At 43.7% G+C, this 7,140-nt stretch overlaps 1 pseudogene; it reads left to right on the top strand.

The window, feature by feature from the left end:
* Window positions 1–4,958: 4,958 nt before the first annotated feature.
* On the top strand, window positions 4,959–6,873 carry LOC135975828 (olfactory receptor-like protein COR8; annotated as a pseudogene).
* The last annotated feature ends 267 nt before the right edge of the window (window positions 6,874–7,140 follow it).

Genomic DNA, 7,140 nt, shown 5'->3' with positions numbered 1-7,140 from the left:
TTGGTCTGCAGAAGCATTTGGATTCACCGGTCTTTTTATGAAATCCTGGATAAACACATAGAAATTGCCAGATTGGATCAGACCTGAGCTCCATCTAGTGCAGTATCATGTCTCTGATAGTGGCTAGTATCAGAGGTTTCAAAAGAAGGTTTAATAGCCTTCAATAGGCAGATGTGGAATAATCAGCCCTTCCCCACATCCTGCCATGATCTCTAATAATTAGAGATTGGTTTACGCCCTGAAGTGTGATGTTTAGTATCCCTTAAGCAACCGCATCCACACACTGTGCCATATAAAGCTGTCAAATCCCTCCAGTTTCTTTGCAGTTCTGCTTTAACAGCTCTCCTAGGATCTACAGACATTTCCCAACTTCTCAGCTCACCCAGAATAAGAGCTCAGACCAGCAAGGTACTGAGCTCGCTAACCCCAATCCAAGGAAACGTAAGCACATGCTTAACATGCTTTAGACTGTAAGAAGCCCCATTGAAATCAAGGACTCTGGGGCTCTGGTCTCAGTTTGCACCTCCAGTCGCTACTGTAAAACTAATAACATTGAGCTACGGGCAAGTTTCAACCACATGCCAGGCTCCTTCTAGGATCCTTTGGTTTTATATGTATGACCCAACAGGGCTCTCCTCAGGAATGGAGAGATTGAAGTGGTCTGAGGTATCACAGCCTAACCCCTAGGCCCGCTGCCTTTCAGACCCATGACGCCCAGTCAAACATTTCCCCTCTTTTCCATGCAATTTGCTCCCTTCTGCCTCCTGCTGCTGCCACTCCCTTTCTGCCCTCACCCAAACACCGTGGAGTTTTCATCTCACTCCCCTGCCCCCAACACAGCTCAGACCCAGGGCAGGGGGAAAAGCAATTCTAAAGGCTGGGGAGCCTGCTGCGTGGCCTATAGAAGCAGCGGTATCCGAGAGCTGAGAACTGTGCTGGCAGAGGAAGGGGGCAAAAAACAGAGCCATACCCAGCTACTAGCACCAGCCATCTTAACAAAAAGCATCACTTAACCCATGACAGAATCATAGGACTGGAAGGGACCTCGAGATGTCATCAAGTGCAGGCCCCTGCACTCATGGCAGGACCAAGCACCATCAAGAACATCCCTGACAGGTGTTTCTCTAACCTGCTCTGAACAATCTCCAATGATGGAGATTCCACAACCTCCCCAGGCAATTTATTCCAGTGCCTAACCACCCTGACGATTAGGATTTTTTCCTAATGTCCAACCTAAACCTCCCTTGCTGCAATTTAAGCCCATTGCTTCTTGTCCTATCATCAGAGGTTAAGGAGAATAATTTTTCTCCTTCCTCCTTGTAACAACCTGTTAGGTATTTGAAAACTGTTATGTCTCCTCTCAGTCTTTTCTTTTCCACACTAAACAAACCTAATTCTTTCAATCTTCCCTCATAGGTCATGTTTTCTAGACCTTTAATCATTTTTGTTGCTCTTCTCTGGACTCTCTCCAATTTGTTCCCATGTTTCCTGAAATGTGGCACCCAGAACTGGACACAATACTGCAGTTGAGGCCTTATTGCAGCTGTGTAGAGTGGAAGAATTACTTCTCCTGTCTTGCTTACAACACTCCTGCTAATGGTGGATTGTCTGTCACTTGAAGTCTTTCCAACTGGATATCTAGCTAAAAGATGTGTGAGAGCTAAAAAAAAATAATAATTATGGGCTTGATACATAAATTATTGGGCAAGGTGTTGTTATGCAGGAGGTCAGATTAGATGATCACATTGACCTCTTCTGGCCTTAAACTGTATGAAAAATCAGTTTGACCCAATCAGGGGCGGTAAATTGTAAGGCACTATTAGGCACTAATTGTAAGGGTAGGGTGATTTCTTGGCATCTACACAGAACAAAGTTACAGTTGTTTGTTTGCTGTAACTGCGCTTTTTCCATAGTTTAACATGTCTGGATTTCTTTTAAGCCTAACGTTGACGCTGAATTCACTGAGTGCTCCCTACGGAAAGAAAGACTGAGCCATTCCTTTGCAGTTACACTGCTCTTGAGAGTTCTTCCTGTGGCTTAGCAAAACAGCGAGAGCTTTCCGTAAAACTAAGCAAAGGCAAATAAACAAATCTACGTAGCATGTTAGGGCACCAAGGAGGGCATTGTAATGAGCCCCTCTGTGCCTGGCTTGAGACTGTAATTGGAGGTGTGACTTCAGAGACGTGATCTCTAAATGACACAGAGATGAATATATAAAGGTATTTGGTGCCCTAACATGATCCCTTAGGGATGAAGAGTGATTGAACTCTCTCTTCCACCAGTAGCTATGATACAATACTTCTTTCCTTCAGTGGAGGTGGGATAGCTATTTTCCTTCTGTTCTGATTCCTGGACATAACTTTCCATTTTCTCCATTTACTTGGAAATGTGCTGTTTTTGCAACATTTTTGCAACTTGAGACAGACATTGTTCATTTTTCTGTCTCAGGATAAATTACAGGGGCAATGGATATGGTTCATGGAAGACCCTGAAAGGTCCAGTTGGATATTAGGTAAGAATCCGGTATTATACATAGAGATGAATCTGACTTACACACTTCAGATCTGGAATCAGATTCAGATCCGACTTCTGCAACCTTTGAGGATTTTCAGATTCTGGGCTTTGGCTACAGCCAATTATAGAGATAAGTCAGGGCTGTAATTTATTGTTGTTGTGTTATCAATTAGAGGTCAATGCCCCACTGTACTAGGTTCTCTGGAAACACACAGTAAGGGAGAGTTCCCCCCCTCAAGAGCTTACAGTCTATTAAACAAGACAGAAGAGGGTGGGCGAAAGGAAGGATTATTACCCAAATTTTACAAAGAGGGAATTGAGGCAAAGAGGAAATCTTTGCTTTGTCCAGAATCACATAGGAAGCCTGTAGCAGAGCCAGGAATTAATGGCCGATCTCAGAATCGTGCCCCTAGTGCCAGTCTGACCATTATCCAGTGTCGTGTATGCGTGTGAGTGGGGGAGGGGGGAAGATGGACACTGGGATCCGGTGGGCTCTGGTGTGGCTGATCTCTAACCATAAGGGGGAAATAACAATAATTATTTGCACTGCGGCAGCCCCAGTCATGGCCGTGTTTGTTTGAAAAATGGAACCAATGGGTAGCATTGGAAGGGCGGAGGTGGTAGATGACACTGCAATAGCAGATGAGCCTCACGGTGTTGATAGCCTGTGAAGGGCCTTGGATTGAAAACAAGCTGGTTGTGTTTGATAAAATGGGGAAGGGGGAGCCAGAAGAAGGAAACAAATGGAGAAAGTCTCACTTTTGAGGCGTTACATAGTTTTGCCTTCATGTCTCTTCAGCCTTATTTCTTCTTTCTTTCTCTCTCCACTCTCCTCACACTCCTCTTCTATACAGCAATTTCTCCTTTTATCTCATTCTCTCACCTGTGGCTTCATGCAACCCCCTATGCTCCCTCTTCAAGCATCCTCCCTCCCCCTCCTTCAGATCCTTGCCTTGCACATTGCTTTCCATTGTCGCTTCTGTGCCAAAATTATTTCTTCACCATTTCCCACCTGTATCATATTCCTGTGTCACGGCGAATGACCTAGAGAGATGAAGGACCTGGCAGTGTGTACCACTAGTAGGCATAAGAAATTGGGACTGGAGTCAAGTGGCCAGAAATCTCCTAGAGCAAGGATAGCATAGATTGAAGGCACAGTTGCCAATTCTCATGATATTTGGTGCTTCTCTTAAAGCCCCAGGTCCTTCAGTCATGTGATCAGTTAAGAATCTCCGATTTTTTTTAAGTATGTTTCTAGCCCTAAGGGTTGCTAAGAAAAGCTTGAAAACGTGACTCTCTCCAGGGCCCAGAAACATTGTTCCATTGCAATTTGCTGACTGAGTGAAATTGGGACATTTTGTGAAGAAGGGCCAATTTCACTGCAGCACCATGGAATTGAGGAAACTCTGCCTGCATCCAAATCCTGCCTGGTTTCTGCTAGTTCACCTGCCCAGCTCCTTTGCAACCTGCCCAGTGGCCTGCTAGCAACCTCAGAGCTTCCAGAGTCCATGGCCTTGGAGCAGACACACATGCCGATTGCTCTGGGGGCTGGGAACATCCAAAATTGTCAGTGTCCATGACTCCAGGGATCCGTTCCCTTTTTCAGAAACTTTTCAAAAACTGTGGGTTTGTTCCTAAACCAAATTCTGAAAAATAAAAATCTTGCACAAAACAGAATTATCCTTCCCTGCCCCATCTCTAAACCCCGTGTGTATTATTTTTTAAAGATCTCAAGATTTTAAGCCAATTGCATGATGTTTGGAAGCCTGATTCATGGTTTCCAAATGCTTGAGATTAGCAACACTGCCAGGGGATGTGTTACAAAGCAGTAGTAACCAAGTGACTGGGACATAACAGACATTGTAGTCATCTAAAAGGATTATCTGGAATAGGGTGACCAGATGTCCCGATTTTATAGGGGACAGTTCCGATTTCTGGGTCTTTTTCTTCTATAGGTTCCTATTACCCCCACCCCCGTCCCGATTTTTCACATTTACTGTCTGGTCACCCTAATCTGGAAGGATTTAAAGTATGAGTGCTTTCTAATTTACCCTCAGTGAGCAGACAATATAAAGTACCTAGCTCAAACTCAAACACATGCCAGGTATATTTCATTGAAGAACATTTGTGATAATGGACATGAATCTGGAAACTCCCTATGGGGAACTTGATGCCTAATTCCAGTCAATTTTATGGAGACTTGGATGTCTAAATCTCCTAGACAGCCTTGAAAATCTCAGCCCTATTAAAAAGTGAGTGTAAATCTAAAGGTCCATCCCAACTCTTCCCAGACATCATGGCAGTTGGTTTCCTGTAAGATATTCACTACCCACATTCAAGCCCGGCGGTGTCATTCAGATTTAATTCATGCCATGAAATTTCCTTCTTCCATGCAGCTCACTCTTGTTATCCCAGCAGGTATGGTTTCATGCACCCCTGTATAAATGGCTGAGGGCAATCACAGCATGGTGACCCAGTTCATACTCCTGGGGCTGACGGATCGTCAGGAGCTGCAGATACCCCTCTTCGCGGCGTTCCTGGCGATCTACATTCTTACGCTGGTTGGGAATCTTGGGATGATTGTGTTGATCAGGGTTGATCCCCGACTCCATTCCCCCATGTACTTCTTCCTCAGTAACCTGTCTGTGGTTGACCTCTGCTACTCCTCAGTCTTCGCTCCAAGGATGCTGGTGAATTTCTTAGTGGGGAGTAAAAGCATTTCTTACTCTGCCTGTATTGCCCAACACTTCTCTTTTGTCGTGTTTGTGACCACAGAAGGGTTCCTGCTGGCCGTGATGGCATACGACCGCTATGTAGCCATTTGTAACCCTCTGCTCTACACCGCTGTTATGTCTAAGAGAGTCTGTATTCATCTAGTGGCCAGCTCATATGTAGGGGGGCTCGTGAACTCACTGACCCACACATGTGGCTTGCTGAGGTTGTCGTTCTGTGGGCCCAACATCATCAATCATTACTTTTGTGACACTAACCCATTGCTGAAGCTTGCCTGCTCTGATAACCACATCAATGAGATTTTGCTTGTAACGTTCTCTGGAGTTATTGCCATGTCCACCCTTCTGTTTGTCATAATCTCTTATCTGTACATCCTCTTCTCTATCCTGAGGATCCGCTCCGCCAAGGGCAGGCTCAAAGCCTTCTCCACCTGTGCCTCTCATCTGACAGCTGTCACCATGTTCTATGGACCTGTGAGCTTAAGCCACATATAACCCAGTTCCAGCTACTCACTGGAACAGGAGAAAATCTCTGCTGTGTTTTATACCCTGGTGGTCCCCATGTTGAACCCCTTGATCTACAGCCTGAGGAACAAGGAGGTTAAGGATGCTCTTAAGAGGGTGATAGACTGGAAAAACATTCCCAGCTAATTTGTCACCATGACAATTCCAGTCAATTGAGAAGAACAATTGGAAGAAGGGTAGGAGTATGCTCTATGTGTTACTGCCTTGATTTGTGTATCACAAATGTTGTACAAGAATTAAATGAAACTCAAAGAACTGATGTAGCATGTGGAAATTATGTTTTACAATTGCTTGAGAGGAACAATGTTACCTAAGGTCCTGTCATTATGTGGCTGTTGGAATATAGACACCTTTCCTTGTTTCTTGACCATTAATCTATTTGAAATGGTGCCCTGCAAGGTTATCTGAGATTAAAAATAAAATAAACTTGCTTCTAGGTTTAATTTCTTAATGTGATGCTTTAATTAATGCTCAGTATGTAACTTGCACTATGAGAATTCAACGCTTTTGCTCTCTTTAGTGTCTGGGCCTCATACGGGCTGCCACAATTGATCTCTATCCCCTTTATAGCAGCCCTTAACCTAGTTGAAGACTGTTATCAGGTCCCTCCTCGGTCGTCTTGTCTCAAAACAAAACATGCCCAATTTTTTTAAAACTTTCCTAATAGATCAGGTTTTGTAAACCCTTTTTGTCATTTTTGTTTTTCCCCTCTGGACTCTCTCCTATTTGCCCACGTCCTTTCTAAAGCGTGGCTCCCAAACCTAGACACAGAACTTCAACTGAGGCCTCACCAGTGCCAAGCAGAGCCATACAATCACTGCCTTGGTCTTACACACAACACACCTGGTAATACACCCCAGACAGCCCTTTTCACAACTGCAGCTCATTGTTGGCTCATACTCAACTTGTGACCCACTTGAACTCCCAGATCCATCTCAGCAGCACTTCTCCTAGCCAGTTATTCCCCACATTGTATTATGCATTTGATTTTTCCTTCTAGAGTGAAGTACTATGCAGTTGTCTTTATATTGATCACATCTGTATTCATACTAGTGCTATATCCATCTATTCTTAACCAGTGTTATCGTATATACTTAGGCTTGGAAGGAATAGATTTTTCTCAATAAATGTTGGTCATTATTGATTTCACCATATGCCCACAAACCAATGAAAAAATTATTGCCATCAATAATAATTGAAATTTACAGATAGGCAGAATGAGAAAAACTGCAGCTTGAGAATGTATTAGCGTTTGATTTAAGGATATTTATTTTGTATATTTTGACATGTGATGTTGACAATTTGTGTTTTAACATTTATAAAGCTTTAACTTTTTGAATCTCAGTGTCAGCTGTCATTAACAAAATTA

The sequence above is a fragment of the Chrysemys picta genome, chromosome 15 (genome assembly GCF_011386835.1).
Source record: "Chrysemys picta bellii isolate R12L10 chromosome 15, ASM1138683v2, whole genome shotgun sequence".
Taxonomy (NCBI): domain Eukaryota; kingdom Metazoa; phylum Chordata; order Testudines; family Emydidae; genus Chrysemys; species Chrysemys picta.
The sequence above is the reverse complement of the archived record's forward strand: the minus strand, read 5'-3'. Positions and strand labels throughout refer to the sequence as shown.